General features: G+C 39.7%; 2 long non-coding RNA genes and 1 pseudogene across 3 annotated transcripts; 2 read left to right on the plus strand and 1 right to left on the minus strand.

The window, feature by feature from the left end:
- Positions 1–1319: 1319 nt before the first annotated feature.
- LOC147477792 (uncharacterized) lies at positions 1320–3371 on the minus strand (annotated as a pseudogene). The gene is made up of 2 exons (XR_015209099.1): positions 2535–3371; positions 1320–2192 (listed from the first exon to the last, which is right to left on the minus strand). The product of XR_015209099.1 is annotated as an uncharacterized LOC147477792 (transcript).
- Positions 3372–4177: 806 nt separating this feature from the next.
- LOC147477793 (uncharacterized) lies at positions 4178–6342 on the plus strand. Its single transcript, XR_015207831.1, has 5 exons — positions 4178–4250; positions 4424–4588; positions 4770–4920; positions 5023–5332; positions 6051–6342. It is a non-coding gene; the product is annotated as an uncharacterized LOC147477793 (long non-coding RNA).
- Positions 6343–7209: 867 nt separating this feature from the next.
- LOC147477794 (uncharacterized) lies at positions 7210–7967 on the plus strand. Its single transcript, XR_015208596.1, has 2 exons — positions 7210–7441; positions 7924–7967. It is a non-coding gene; the product is annotated as an uncharacterized LOC147477794 (long non-coding RNA).
- Positions 7968–17231: the final 9264 nt, after the last annotated feature.

The following is a 17231-nucleotide window of genomic DNA, read 5'->3' on the forward strand; positions in this document are numbered from 1 at the left end:
GAACTATAACCAAGCCTGTCCTGCTAGATTTAACAAATAAGGAAGGATCAACATCACTTCGCTTAAGACCAGTCATAGCTAGAATAGAACTGATCTTGGCATACCACGCTCGTGGAGATTGTTTAAGTCCATAGATAGCCTTTTTTAACTTGCATACTAATCCGACCTTAGTCTCCTTCGGATGTCCAGGTGGGATGCTCATATACACTTCTTCTTTAAGATCTCCGTGTAAGAATGCATTTTTCACATCCATCTGAAATAATTTCCAGTCTTGATTCACAGCTAGAGATACAAGAACTCTAAACGTATTCATCTTTGCAATTGGTGCAAAGGTCTCCTTATAGTCCTGACCATACGTTTGGGTGAATCCCCTTGCAACAAGTCGAGCTTTAGACCTCTCTAATGAACCATCACTGTTGAACTTATTTCTGAACACCCACCGACAATCAACAGTTTTCTTTCCATACGGTAGCATAACAATATCCCAAGTGTTATTCTCGTCTAGAGCACGAAGTTCTTCTTGCATCACCTTTCTCCATACTGGACGAGAGTTAGCTTCTCTAAAGTTCTTGGGTTCTTGCACGTCATCAACTGTACTTAGGAAAGCATGATGAGATGAAGTGATATTAGCATACGTTATATACTCCTGTAGAGGATATGTAACGTTATGCAAAGAATAAAAAATTCCCGTGAGTTTTGGAGGATGCCTTTCTCTATCGATTTATAGTAATCCTTGAGAGTTACCGGAGGTCGTTTCTCGCTCGATTGTCTAGAAACCGGAGGAGCTGGAGGGTCGGAGAATCACCGAGCGCACCTTGCGGTTTTGCTCGATCTCGCAAGTTTACTGCGCCCACCGAAAGCACACATGCGCCCCATCTACTGGAAGTCGTGGATCACTTTGCTCAATCTGCAAGCGCACCTTTGCCCCATCTACTGGAAGTCGTGGATCACTTTGCTCAATCTATAAAGCGCTTCACCCGAGCGCACTGCGCCCCATCTACTGGAAGTCGTGGATTACCAGGCACTCGCCAAGGCCGCCCCGCAGCTGCACCGCACTTTGCTTCATGGCGCCCAATTCTTTAGTGGCGAATCGTACCTTCACCAACCATTGGGGACGGGGGCAATGCCTTCACCAACCGGCTGGAAGAGGAGCCAACTCAGCCGTAATAATAATGGGAGAGGTGCCAAATCTGCCAAACACTCCGACAGGACCGATTCGGGCATAGTGAATCATGAAAGAAGGCTTCAGATTCCACAAAGCGGACATCACGAGAGACAACTAATTTCCTTGTCACAGGACTGTAACATATGTAGCCTTTCTGTGTGGTGGAATAACTAACAAACACACATTGAGTAGCCCGAGCATCAAATTTATCTCGATGAATGGCTTGCTGATGCACATAACAGACACACCCAAACACTCGCAGGTGAGAGAGATCCAGCGGCCTGGCTTTGAGCACTTCCAATGGTGATTTAAAACCAAGGACCCGAGTGGGAAGACGATTAATCAAATATGCAGCAGTTAAGACGCCATGAGACCAGTAGTGCTTAGGAACATTCATGCCCAACATAAGAGCACGAGTGGTCTCCAAAAGGTGTTTGTTCTCTCTTTCAGCCACGCCATTCTGTTGAGGTGTGCCAACACAACTAGTTTGATGAATTATCCCCTGGCTACGAAGATACTCAGGTAACATACCTTTACAAAACTCAGTGCCATTGTCATATCTAAACATCTTGATATTAGCACCAAACTGGTTAGTAATCATAGTATGAAAATCCTTGAATACAGTCACAACCTCAGTTTTCGATTTCAATAAATATAACCATGTAGCACGAGATTTATCATCAATGAACAACACAAAATACTTATAGCCATCATAGGAATTAATGGGAGCAGGTCCCCATAAATCAGAATGAATTAACTCAAACAACTTATTTGACACAGAATTCGAGTGTGGAAAAGATAACCGAGTTTGTTTAGAAAATTGACAAACATCACAAACATCATCAGAGTTTAAAGAAACATGCGGAAACAAATTTGAAAGGACATGACTAGATGGATGCCCAAGTCTTTTATGCAAAATACGACTCTCAAGTAAATCACTAGCTTGATACGCCTTTTTATGCGACTTCAACAAGTAGAGTCCATTAGAATAAATTCCTTCACCAATCGTCCTCTTCGACTTTCGATCCTGAAATATGACAGAGTTAGGAGAAAAAATGACATCACAATTTAACGAATTGGTAAGTTTTCCAACAGATAGAAGTTAAACAGGGAATGACGGAACGACTAGAGCATCACTCTTGAGATTTTTATCAAAAAAATTCACTTGACCACTACCTAGAATGGGAACTGCGGAACCATTTGCTATGGAAATATTATGTTTTCCAGGTTTGGACACAAAATTATGGATGAGGCAGGCAGTTAGCCATATGATCAAGAGTCCTTAATCAATTATCCATGAGTTCTTGTTTTTACGGCATAGTAAAATAGGCATGTAAATTACCTGACACATGAGTTGAGGCAAACTGACCTTTGCTAGAAGACATGGACTTAGTGAGTTGTTGGAGAATTTGACTCAACTGATGACTAATATCTGAGTTGGACATTGATGTCTCGGCAACAGCGGCATGCTCTTTCTTGGACAATTCCTTTTCCTTCTTAAGATGTGGATATAATTTCCAACAACGGTCCTTGGTGTACCAGTTCTTTCCACAATGATCACAGTGAGATGGTTCCCTTTTTCCTTTACCCTTTTCAAATCCCTGTGACTTCTTCCTAAAATCGTTTTCTGCAAACAATACAGTAGATTCAGAGATTGAGGACTTTACCTCGGAGTTCATGGTTTTCTTTCTTGTTTCCTCCCTTTGAATAGTTGCACAAACAGCAGCAAGTGATGGAAGAGTTCTTTCCATTAGAATGTTGCTTTCCAGATTTTCATATTCTGGTTAAGACTACGAAATACTGTGAAGATTTTATCCTCCTCAGCCCATTTCAATAGAGTCTTCGCATTAGTGGTGTGGGGACGGTAAATGTTTAACTCATCCCACAATTTCTTCAAATTCCCAAGGTGTTCTGTAAAAGTTTTCTCACCTTGTTGCAAAACACCGATTGCGAGTTGAAGTTCAAACACACGGGCAGAATTATTCTGGTTTCCGTATAAATCTTCAATTGAATCCCACATCTCCTTCGCAGAATCAGAGAAAGTAAAAATCCCAACAATAGTAGACTCCATAGAATTTAGTAACCAAGATCGAACAAGCTGATCATTGGAAACCCAATTCTCATATTCGGCATCATCAATGGCAGGACATACCTTTGCACCATTAATGAACCCCAATTTCCTCTTTCCACCAAGCGATAGAGAAACCGCTCTAGACCAAGGTATGTAGTTTGTTCCATTCAAAAGAACTGATGACAGCTTCCAACCAGGATTAGAATCAATCTCTGTAGTAACAGCCGACTTTGGGTTTGGATTTGGATCTGGCATAATGTATTGTGTTTATCTAGATTGATTTAGAGAGAGATTATGAGCTCCGCTCTGATACCATGTAGAATTTAACACCTAAATAAATAGACAAGACACAATAATTTATAGTGGTTCGGTGCCAATGCGGCGACCTACGTCCACGGGAGAAGAAAGGTTTTTTATTTTGCTTGAGATAATAGGAGTTTAGGTTACAGAGAGTTTATATAGCACAACATGAGTGCATATTCGTGTTTATATGTTTCTATAAAGAATTGGAGACTTTCCTTTATAGAAAACATAAGAATCTGATAAATCTCTGCAAACACCGACTAGGGCGCAGCTGCGCTCCAACTAGCCTTGGTCAAGGCGCGACTGCGCCCTTGCCTTTCTTCTCCCACAGTATTGTTAACAAGATGGAAGCAAGTTTGGATTGGAATCTCAAATCTTGTCTTTCACGGTGAGCCTAGTACCGATGCATATGATCCAATGGCTAAGTTGATTTTCATGAATTTTGTGGACAATGTGCTTCTTCACCATGACACAACGTTTATAGACAAGTTCTGGATCACAGGTACCCTGATTCTTGATGATATTCGCGTTATTGAATGGATCTCTACTGTATCAGGTTGTCAAGTTCAAGAACTTGTTCTCGACATTATGGTGAAACGTCCTCTTCTGTTCCCCTGTACACTTTTCACTTTTGAATCATTGAAGAGACTAAAGCTTCATGTGGACTCAATTCTCAAATTTCCTGCTCAGTTTTTTATGTCAAGTCTCAAGGTCTTGCATCTTGATTTTATCACATCTTGCTGTGACGAAGCGATTCTTCAAGTCTGTTTAAGTTGTCCAGTTCTTGAAAAGTTTTTTTCTGATAAGTCGTAAATGGAATATCAAGGTTGTCAACATCTATGCTCCTGCACTTAAGAACATGACATTTGATGATTTTTATGCAGATGATGATATTTATGATTGTGAGATAAAGATTCATGCAGAAAGTCTCATAACCTTGGATTGGAAAAGCAATTTTGCCTATAAGGTCTCCCTACACAGTCTATCCTCACTATCCAAAGCATCTATTGACTTTTATTGTGAAGCTGACATTAACGATAATCGATTGAGTAAGTTTATCCAAGGCATTGATGTTGTAAAGAATCTTACGATATTTACTGATGCCACAGTGATAAATTGTTTGTGTTTATTAGGTTTCCAACTTATCCAATCTATATCAAAGTTTGTGAAAAGGTCATTCTTGTTTCAACTATTACCGATTACTGATACAATGTGATTTATTATTTGAAGACTCTCTCCAAGAAAAACCTCACCGTGAAACTTCTTGCCTTTTCAAACTTGAAAAGTGTGAGTCACTGTAGTAGAGGAAAGCATATATGGTGACTATTTGACATAATTATTCAGTTACCTACCTAATATTGAATCTCTTCAATTTATCGTAGTAAGTTCCCTTAATTGTACCATAATCTTCTTTTCCTTCCTTTCAAATAAATTGTATGTTGTAATTCCCATGCTAAACTTTTGAATTTCGCTTTTCATATAGGATGCCTACCATGGAGATAGGTTTGGAACTAATGGTTCTTGGACACTTGAAGCAATTCCTCAACCTTTTCTGCCACACTTGGAAGTCAGTTGAGCTTAGCAGTTTTGATGAAAATGAGAAAGAACTTGGTTTGGTTGGGTTTCGGCTGAAAAACGCAAGAGCCTGACTGAAAGTGACTATTAGATCTTCTTCAACACTATCTGCAAATCCAAAGAAGAAAATTGTGGTTTTAAAGCAATTGCTAATGCTTCCTAGAGTCTCGACATGTGTAATCAACATCTCCTGAAGAAATTGAAGCTATATCTGGCTTGTAAGTGCGAACTACATTACCAAATCAAGTTGTTCATTCCTATTTATTCCAACTGTCAGTCTTCATATCTTATATTTCCTGTCATATGTGAATGGTGGAAGTTTGACATTTTTCCTATTACTTTTCACAATTCTATGACATATATCTTGTTATGGTACACTTCACATGCAGTTCATACAGAGTACTAATAAACATGTGGATCTTGCTTGGAGTACTTACTGGTAGAGATTCAACGTGATGCCGTAATCTTCCATCTTTTCATTTAACTGAGAAAGTAGCCTGAGAGCCTTCAGTAAAGTAGATTTTCATTCAGTATGATACGATGTTGTGGAGGGAAGGCATATAATTTTATTCCCATCTCCTTATTTATGTGAATATCTCGTTCACACTTTAGCATTGAAAGATTGGGACGTTCCATGCTTATTGAGGCGAATAATCATGATTGCTTATTGCTGGATGAAGTTATTAGTCCAATTTTTTTGTTCTCATTATCAGTCCTCATTAGCCTTCTTATTTAACTCCTTAATTGTATTTAGAAGCAGAACGTAATTAGATCTCAAACAACATATTTTTCTCAAATTCTTGTTTTGTTTGAATAACTAAAAATGTGGAATATTTGGTTACAGACCTTGAGGTTCCCATTTCTTTTTATTGTTAGACATTTTTCATTGCACTTGCCGACTCTGACATTTCTTTTTGTACATGCATTGCTTGCCAGGAACATTGAAGGTTTTATCAAGGCAGCGAACAGCTCTGAAGGTGCATTTATGATAGCCGAATATCGGGCAAATTGAAAAAACACTCTGATTTGAGGCTGATGCACATTAGTTGTGAATACTATCTTGCAGACTTTCTTTTTTTGGGGTCATAATCTCAATTTGCATTACAAAAACAAACATTTCGGATCTTTGATAGTTGGAAATTTATCTCTATTTGTTATGGATGACATATCAACTACATTTTAAAGTATTTTCTTTAATTTAAATGTTGCAATCTTGTGCACGGCCTGAATAGGTTAATGTCGATAAAATATTCTTTCTACAATTAATTTGTTCTTGTTGATGTGAGGACATATTGAGTTAAGAAGGTTAATTATTTTTTTTCCCTCGAGTAATAGTTGTTTTGTACTTACTGTCGACCAGGTATCTCTTAGGGGAACTCTATGGAAGCTTCAGTGGATTCTTATAATCAAGGGTTTAACAAATCGTATACATGCGTCAGCATACATTTTCCCTGTGTATGCCATATGGTATAGTAAGCATAGGTTCAAGCAACTACTTAATGAAGCAGTAGGAATAACAAATTCTTTTGATCTCTAAAGAGAGTTTGCTGTAAGAAAATGATCCCATCGAATTGGCTGGTGTAGAAGAGTGTTGACATGCCCCTATTTTTTTTAACATAGTAAGCCCAGAGTTTGTATGGACGAACTGCCTACGTCTCAAGTTCTCTTCAATTTATCGTAGTAAGTTCCCTACGATAATCTTCTTTTCCTTCCTTTCAAATAAATTGTATGTTGTAATTCCCATGCTAAACTTTTGATTTTTGCTTTTCATATAGGATGCCTACCATGGAGATAGGCTTGGAACTAATGGTTCTTGGACACTTGAAGCAATTCCTCAACCTTTTCTGCCACACTTGGAAGTCAGTTGAGCTTAGCAGTTTTGATGGAAATAAGAAAGAACTTGGTTTGGTTGGGTTTCTGCTGAAAAACGCAAGAGCCATACTGAAAGTGACTATTAGATCTTCTTCAACACTATCTGCAAATCCAAAGAAGAAAATTGTGGTTTTAAAGCAATTACTAATGCTTCCTAGAGTCTCGACATGTGTAATCGACATCTACTGAAGAAATTGAAGCTATATCCGGATTGTAAGTGCGAACTACATTACCAAATCAAGTTGTTCATTCCTATTTATTCCAACTGTCAGTCTTCATATCTTATATTTCCTGTCATATGTGAATGGTGGAAATTTGACATTTTTCCTATTACTTTTCACAATTCTCTGACATATATCTTGTTATGGTACACTTCACATGCAGTTCATACAGAGTACTGATAAACATATGGATCTTGCTTGGAGTACTTACTGGTAGTGATTCAACGTGATGCCGTAATCTTCCATCTTTTCATTTAACTGAGAAAGTAGCCTGAGAGCCTTCAGTAAAGTAGATTTTCATTCAGTATGATGTTGTGGAGGGAAGGCATATAATTTTATTCCCATCTCCTTATTTATGTGAATATCTCGTTCACACTTGAGCATTGAAAGATTGGGACGTTCCATGCTTATTGAGGCCAATAATCATATGATTGCTTATTGCTGGATGAAGTTAGCAGTCCAATTTTTTTGTTCTCATTATCAGTCCTCATTAGCCTTCTTATTTAACTCCTTTATTGTATTTAGAAGCAGAACATAATCAGATCTCAAACAACATATTTTTCTCAAATTCTTGTTTTGTTTGAATAACTAGAAATGTGGAATATTTGGTTACAGTAGCAGTAGACCTTGAGGTTCCCATTTCTTTTTATTGTTAGACATTTTTCATTGCACTTGCCGACTCTGACATTTCTTTTTGTACTTGCATTGCTTGCCAGGAACATTGAAGGTTTTATCAAGGCAGCGAACAGCTCTGAAGGTGCATTTATGACAGCCGAATATCGGGCAAGTTGAAAAAACACTCTCTGATTTGAGGTTGATGCACATTAGTTGTGACTATCTTGCAGACTTTATGTTTTTGGGGTCATAATCTCAATTTGCATTACAGAAACAAACATTTCAGAGCTTTGATAGTTGGAAATTTATCTCTCTTTGTTATGGATGACATATCAACTACATTTTGAAGTATTTTCTTTAATTTAAATGTTGCAATCTTGTGCACGGCCTGAATAGGTTAATGTCGATAAAATATTCTTTCTACAGTTAAATTTTTCTTGTTGATGTGAGGACATATTGAGTTAAGAAGGTTAATTTTTTTTTTCCCCCGGGTAATAGTTGTTTTGTACTTACTGTCGACCAGGTATCTCTTAAGGGAACTCTATGGAAGCTTCAGTGGATTCTTATAATCAAGGGTTTAACAAATGTTATACATGCGTCAGCATACATTTTCCTTGTGTATGCCATATGGCATTGCTGAAGTTTCTTCATAATAAGTTCCCCGATATAGTAAGCATAGGTTCAAGCAACTACTTAATGAAGCAGTAGAAATAACAAATTCTTTTGATCTCTAAAGAGAGTTTGCTGTAAGAAAATGATCCCATCGAATTGGCCGGTGTAGAAGTGTAGAGAAAATTTCTGTTTCTCACGATCGGCGCCAGCAGAGTGAGCGCGACTTCGCCATGACTCGAGAATTTAGCGACAATTCTCAAAAGCTAGCCGCGCTAAGTGCTCCAGTGATTTTGGCGCGACCCGCGCCAGTCCTTTTATGGGCCTCGCTACAAGAATCGCGATTTTTGGTTTTGGTATAAAAACAAAATCGGTTTTGAAAACCTAACTTTTCCAAAACCAAGAAAGAGTGATTACAAGAGAACAATTCTTTGTGAGTTGAAAGTGTTCATTCTTTGTGAGTGAATTGAGAGAGACTTGTAATCGTTACTCGGGACATCTAGTAAAGCTTGGAACTCGCAGGTGTGGAAGTAGGCAAATTCGTAGAACCACGATATATCTCGCCTTGTGGTTTGTTCTTCTTTTACATTGATTGTTTTATTTCATATGCTTGTTATTTGATATTGAGAAGTGTTGGGATATTGCTTGGAGGGTGTCAAGTCTTGTCTATCGAGAAAGATCAATCTTTGTGTAGGATTGATCCGCTTGTGGGTAACGTTGTTTTCCGCAGTTAATTATTCACAACAATTGGTATCGAGGCGTAGGTATACGACCTAGGATTTTGAGTTTAGTACTAAAAATTTGTGTAGACAAGGTGTTCGATTAAATTCGAGGTGAAACCGTTTCTTTTGGGTTATTGTGTGTAACTTGAAAGATGGCTCCCAAGATGTCAAACGCAAAGGTTTGAAGTAGAGAAGTTTAATGGGAAGAATAACTTTGGGATTTGGCAAGTCCAAGTAAAGGACATCCTCATCCAACAAGGTTTGCCAAGGCTTTGAAGCGGGGATTAAATCTAAGGCGGCGAGTATGAGTAATGATGATTGGGAAGAGTTCGATCTTCGGCTTGTTCATCAATCCGGTTATGTCTTGCTAATGAGGTCATGTATAGTGTGATGGGAGAAAATACCGCCGCGGTATTTGGCTCAAACTAGAGTCTATGTATATGACCAAGAGCATGACGAACAAGATGTACCTTAAGAAGCGTCTTTTTATCGGTACATGATGGTCGATGGTTCAACGATGCAAGAGCACGCGTTAGTGAGTTCACGACGCCTAGCGGATTATTTGAATGTTGGTATGAAGATGGATGATGAGGATCAAGCGGCATGTTTAATATTCTCCTTGCCGTAAAGCTATGAGCATCTAATGACTACATTCATGAACAGAGAAGTCGCCGATCTTGACGAAGTTCGAGTGCACTTCTTTCTTATGAGTTGATGAAGAAGACGTGCAGAGAATAGCATTGATGCAAGTCGGGGCTAGTGGCAAGAGGAAATTGGCCCCAACGTAATTATTCAAGTAATGATAATTCTAGGTCCAAGTCAAAGAAGCCTTTAAAACATGTACGTATAAATGCTACAATTAATTGTCGCCACCGAATTTCTAAACAATTAAAAAAAATGAATATTTGAAATATAAATATCTCAAACATCACTATATTCAATTGTCTAAAAACCCAGGCTATGACGGGGTGGATACTACACATGTCAAAACCTAAAACCCACATCATAAATAATCTTAACAACAAAACTCCAAAAAGTCTCTCTTCCATTCAAAAATCATCAATATAAAATTCTAAGAATAACAGGTCCTCAACATCGTATTCTCATTCCATATGAATATGAAACTACACTATTACATACTTCCAAAAAGAACAGACCAAAAAAATAAACTTCCGGACTGCTCCAGGCAAGAATCCCAATCACACTCCGCGGTTCCACTGCCTTCCACCTATGTTCCCAAGAACACACCCACGTTGCCAAAAAAACAAAGCAAACATGGGTCAGCAAAATGGAATTTGCTGGTATGAGTAGATTAACCACATAAAACCATTTCAAAACTTTTCTTATCCAACTAACACTTTAACTCTATCATAACCTAATCATTCTCAGCTTGGAAGACAGGTAGTTCCGTCATCTCAACCGGCATAGTTCTTCCCAAGCAAAACTTCTATTATCTTAACTCATTCTAATATCTCGTTTTAATATCTAAATACCGGAATTAAAACTTACCGATATTCACTGCTGTATAAGGGTAGGACCAAGCGCCCCTCAAGACAAAATGTTATTAAGTCCTACCCTCCCGCAAAGAAAGTTAGAACTTGCATATAACGATATAGATATCCTATGTATTCAAAAGTAACCCAAACACTCGCGATAATAAAAAAAATACAACTAACCCTGCAAGGCTTAATACCTTAGTTCCTCTCTAGCGGGCAAATCCAAACAATCGGTCATTTATGGCACATTCAATGAATACCGGGTCATTCATGGCACATTCAATGAATACCCATATATAACGCTTAACGGGCCATTTATGACACATTCAATAAATGCCCACCTAACATATGACATCAACAAATCATAAAACTCAAATCCAAAACTTGAGGGTGGAGAGTTCTAAAAAGAGCGGTAAATTGTTTACGATTATTGAACTTTATTGTATATATTATTTCAAAGAATTAATGAGTATCTTGATAAATGTATTTTTGGTTTTTTACGTTATTAATTAGATTGATGTCTAAGTGTTATGGCGTTGCATATCATAAAATCGCAAAATCACATAATATTTAATACACGCATAATACGTATATATAAAGGTTCTAGCCTAAGGCCAAGCATGCTAAAAGCCCTAGACCTATCCTAATAAACCGAATCATAAACCGAAGTTAAAATATCAAATTGGGTCAATCGGGTCAAAGTCAACCCCGGTCAAAAGTCAACTCGGTCAAAGTCGACCGCTAAGGGTCAACCCTACCCCAAACCGATTTATCTAAGTCGACCGTGTTCAATAACTTAAGCCTTAACCCGCCCATACACCGGTTTGGCCCAACTTGAAGATCCACTTAAAATACTATGGACCTGACCCAAAAACCAAGGCCCAAAATCGAGGGCCCAAAAGTCTAAAGTCAAAACAAATAACTTAATCCCACATAAGAACCTAAGCCCCAAAATAACTTAAGCCCACAAAACTTAAGCCCACAAAAAAAAATAAGAAACCCACCCAAAGTGATCAAACCGGGTGTGGTCCGCCCAACTCAAATGAAGCCCAACCAAAGCATCGGGAGTAATGGCCGATCCCTTCTTCTTCTCCAAAGACTTCAACCCAAATTTCCGCCACCCAAAAGCCTTCACACACCACCCAAAACTAACCAACCGAAATTGGTTGGGATGTAAACCCCAAAACTTTAATTCCTCAAGAAACCCCAAATTCTTAGTTTTCAAATCGCTTTCAAATCATCCGGATCCGCCGCCATTAACATATGTTCAAAGCTTCAACCCCCACAAACTACCAACATTCAAACATACCTCAACAACCAACACAAAACAACCGAATCCCGGTTTGAATTTCATTCGAAGACGCCCGGGTGTCGCGCCATTAACGCCTCAGGATGAGCTTCGACAAACCCGGTCAAGATGACACCAACAAATTGCCGCCAATACCAATCAAAGAAACGATAGATACTTATCTAGTTCCACTTACGGTAATCAAAACAAATTATGTATTCGTTTTTATTTCAAAGGATTGGGGCAGATTTTCATGTCGACAATGTCGACAATCTCGAACCAACGATAACAGCTAGGTTAAACCATATAAAATTTATCATGTGAACACAATAGGTATTCTCCAATTCCTCTACATAGATACATAGGGAGTAAACACGAAACTTAACATGAGCAAGAAAGCGTAAAACCGATAGCAAGATAACTTTGTCGGTAAACCCAAAACATCTCAGAAGAGTAAGAAATTTCATGTTTAAATGAATTGAGGTATTCTCTACTCACCTTTAGCTTCAACCAAACTAGATGTCGAATAAAACTTTTCCTAGCCCGAATCGTCGCGGTGCTCTACCTCTCCAAAGAAACGGTTTTCTTTCTGTGCCTCCATTTTTTATATTTTATTCTCTTCTCAAACCCTATTCTCTAGAACAATGTGTTTATATACTTGGGTCCGAAACCCAAGCCCAACACCGACTCGGGCCCAAAACCAAGCCCACGTATCCCGAGTCCAATCCGACGAATTTTTAAAATAAACAATTAAATTAATTAATTAAATAGAAAAATACGTATAATAAAAACACGGGGTGTTATAATTGTAATGAAAAAGGACATTACGCAAGTAATTGTCCTCACCCGAAGAAAGAGAATAAGAGAGAGGGTCAGAAGAAAGGTAAAGGCAAAATTTGAGGCAAATTATGCTTCGTGCTCAAGAGGATGAGTTCGGATCTGGTGTCCACACAAGACTATATGACGGAGAGGTGGATCCTTGATTCGGATGTTCCTATCATATGTGCCCGAATAGAAAGTGGTTTACTTCTTATGAGAGCATTGATGGTGGTTCTGTTTTAATGGGTAATGACGTTGCTTGTAAGACGGTAGGAATTGGAACTATAATGGTCAAGATGTATGATGGTGTAATGAGGACTCTAACCGATGTGAGACATGTCCCCCTGAGCTAAAGAAAAGTCTTATTTCTCTTGATACCTTGGATTCCAAAGGCCACAAATTTGTGGGCTTAAGGTGGAGTCCTAAATATTGTTAATGGCTCTTTTAGTTGTTATGAAGGGTCAAAAATATGGAACCTTGTATACCTCGATTGGTAGTACGGTTTGGAAGGCGATGAAAGATGGGTGCATGTAGTAATGATTCCGAAAGTGCACTAAGATGTGGCATACGTTTAGGGCATATGAGTGAAAAGGGTTTGTCCGAGTCAGGCAAGAGGGCTCTTGAAGAACTTGAAGAAGCCAAGTATGGGGTTCCGCGGAGCATCAAGGCCTATGGGAAGCAAAGTCAGAGTCAAGTTCAAGTCAAGCAAGCACACGACGACAAATGCATCCTTGATTATGTGCATACGGATGTTTGGGGACCTCCGTGGTGGCTTCCAAGGGAGGTAACCGCTATTATGTCTCATTCATTGATGATCATACTCGCTATGTGTGGGTGTATATGATGAAATCGAAAGATGAAGTGTTTGAGACATTTAAGAAGTGGAAGGCAAGGGTTGAGAATCGCATGGATAGGAAAGTAAAGACATTACGGCCCCGACAATGGTAATCGAGTATACCTATGGACCTTTCCAAGAGTTTCAGGCGCGAACAGGGAATTGCCGCATTAATCGATACGATCAAAAAGCACGCCACGCCAGAATGGAATGGCAGAGAGGATGAATAGAACTTTGCTTGAAAGAGCAAGATGTTTATTGTCTAATGCCGGTCCAGGCAAAAGAGTATTGGGCGTGATGCTGTTGTCCATGGCGTGTTACCCGTATTAATAGGTCACCGATTACCGACCATAGATTGCAAGGACACCCTATGAGGTGTGGTCGTAACCCGGTGATTATAGTATTTTTATGAAGTGTTTGGATCGACAAACTTACTACCATGTGAGGGGATGCAAGTTAGATCCTAGAGCTAAGAAGGCCATATTCTTAGTTTCGCAAATGGGGTAAAGGGATACAGATGTGGTGTCTAGAAGACCACAAGTTCCCCGGTCACAGAGAGATGTTACCTTTGATGAGACTTCCGCGGTTATCTTTTAGTGTTTCCAAGTAGTAGGGCGTAATGGGCGAAGTCCATGGGTTCAAGCCATCGAGCTTGAGTTGTCCGATGCGCCAGATGATGGTTAGATCATGATGAGGTACCAAATCATGGAACCACACAAAGAAACAGGAAGAAGAGCATGAGCATCCGCGAACTTGTAGTGGCCGACCCCAGCCACAGAGACAAGTTAAAGAAGTGCACAAGTATGGGCATGGAAGAAGCGGTGAAACACTATGGTCGTGGATTTAGTGGCATATGCATTTGAATATCGAAGATGATTGAGCCGATAGCTTCAAGGAAGCCGTTAGAGATGCTCATTACGTAGATTGGTTGGTAGCTATGCAAGCAGAGATGGAATCTCTTGATAAAAATCACACATGGGACCTAGTTTTATTGCCAAAGCGGCAAAAGGACTATCGGCAAAGAAATGGGTGTTTGAAAGAAAGAGGTCCTTCCCGAGTCCGACAAGATCGGGTACAAGGCAAGAGTGGTAGCAAAGTGTTTTTCACGTAAGGAAGGAGTCGACTACAATGAGGTATTTTCCCGGTGGTCAAACATACGCCCCATTCGGTGTTATTGAGTCTAGTTGCTCACTTCAACTTGGAGTTAGAGCAACTTGATGCGGAAAAACCGCTTCTTGCATGGGGACTTGGAAGAAGAGATCTATATGAGACAACCTAAAAGGGTTTGTCGTTCTGAGAAAGAAGATTATGTATGCAAATTGAATCGGTCAATCGTGCGGGTTAAAGCAATCGCCTGTGCAATGGTACAAGCGCTTTGACACATTCATGATGCAACATGAGTACAACCGGTAAGTATGATCGCTTTGGTCTACTTTAGAAGGCTTCGTGGTAATGACTTCATCTATCTCCCGCTTTATGTGGATGACATGCTTATTGCTTCCAAAAGCATGGTGGAGATAGACAAGTTGAAATCTCAACTTAGCTCGAAGTTTAAGATGAAAGACTTAGGTGGAGCCAAGAAGATCTTGGGCATGGAGATTGAGAGATAGGAAGAAGCGACGGATAGTTGTATCTCGTAAGAAATACATTGAAAGTAATTTCTCGATTTGGTATGGAGAATGCAAAGTCGGTTTCTACTCCTTTAGTGGGCATTTTAGGCTTTCACTAAGTTCTCTCCTAGTTGATTGGAGGAACAAAAGCATATGGCTAATGTTCCTTATGCAAGTGCCGTGGGTAGTTTGATGTATGCTATGGTGCGCACACTTGCCGCACATTTCCACAGGTGCGTTAGTGTTGTGGAGCGTGTATATGGCAAATCTCGGAAGCAAAGATTGGGAGGCAAAGATGAAATGGGTACTAAGGTACTTGAAGCGGTACTTTGGATGTGGGATTAGTTTATGGTGGAGGCACTTGTTATGTCAGTGGGTTTGTGGATTCCGATTATGCAGTGATCTAGATAGACGACGATCGACTACCGGTTATGTGTTTATGATGCATGGTGCAATCGGTTAGTTGGAGGTCTATGCTATGTGCTACAGCTTGCTGATCTATCTACTAATCGAGGCAGAGTATATGGCGCTGGCGAGAGGCAAAGGAAAGAGGCACTATGGCTTCGGAGGTCTTCTAGATGATTTGGGTATCGAGCGTAACGTTGTTGTTGTGTATTGTGATAGTCGAGTGCTATTCATTTGGCGAAGAACCAAGTTCATCATGGTCGGACCAAGCATATCGATGTCCGATATCACTTTATACGGGATGTCGTTGAGGATGGTGATGTAGCACTTGAGAAAGTAGACACCCATGACAACCCCTGGCGATATCGACGAAAAGTTGTCACCGGAGTTAAGTTCCAACACCGTTTGGACTTGCTCCAAATCCTACATGTTTGAAAGAGCCCCCTATGGGCACGACCTTCGGGGCGGTTGATCGCGAAGTCTTCCTTTGGCCGGAGGTGTTCTTATTGGATGTGATCTTGTTGGATGTGTTGGCTTGGTTTTATGTGTTAAAACCTCACCGAGGTGGAGAATGTAGAGAAAATTTTCGTTTTCACGATCGAGCGCCACCGCCAGGCCAGAGTGGGCGCGACTTGGCGCCATGACTCATAATTTAGCGCCGCGGCCGGCCAGAGGCGCCGCTTAAGTGCTCCAGTTGATTTTGGCGACCGACCCGCCAGTCCTTTTATGGCCTCGCTACAAGAATCCGCGATTTTTGGTTTTTGGTATAAAAACAAAATCGGCTTTTTGGAAAACCTAACTTTTCCAAAACCAAGAAAAGAGAGTGATTACAAGAGAACAATTCTTTGTGAGTTGAGTGTTCATTCTTTGTGAGTGAATTGAGAGAGACTTGTAATCGTTACTCGGGACATCTAGTAAAGCTTGGAACTCTTGAAATATGTGGAAGTAGGCAAATTGCCGAACCACGATATATCTCGCCTTGTGGTTTTGTTCTTTTTTACATTGATTGTTTTATTTCATATGCTTGTTATTTGATATCGGAAGTGTTGGGATATTGCTTTGGAGGGTGTTGAAGTCTTGTCTATTGAGAAAGATCAATCTTTGTGTAGGATTGATCCGTTTGGTGTGGGTAACGTTGTTTCCGCAGTTAATTATTCACAACAAGAAGAGTGTTGACATGCCCCTGTTTTTTTAACATAGTAAGGCCAGAAAAAACAGGAATGTTACTAGGGAAGATAGTACATGAGAATATGAGCAGAGACCCATGACCAACAACCGGTGTGTGTGTGTGTGTTGGGGAGAGAGAGAGCAGAAAAAACCAACTAAAGAGTCTATACTTTCATTCCTATTTCATTATCAAGGAGTATGGAGCAGATGAGGAGGGAGGGGAAGAAGAGGACTAGACTCTTATACTCTTGCTTGCAGGGCTTGGAAAAATTATTTAATTTGCAGCTTGACTGTATTCTACACATGGTTTAAACTGATATGTGTGCAGTGATGATGTACTAAGTTATGAGATTTAAAATAACAATTTTATCATAACGGGTGTTGTCAAACCCCAGAGAGTAATTTTGTTTTACAAGTGGCTCACTTTCTCCCCCATCCATTCCTGGTTTGCATAACGG

The sequence above is a fragment of the Coptis chinensis genome, chromosome 9 (assembly GCF_015680905.1).
Source record: "Coptis chinensis isolate HL-2020 chromosome 9, ASM1568090v1, whole genome shotgun sequence".
NCBI classification, from domain to species: Eukaryota; Viridiplantae; Streptophyta; class Magnoliopsida; order Ranunculales; family Ranunculaceae; genus Coptis; species Coptis chinensis.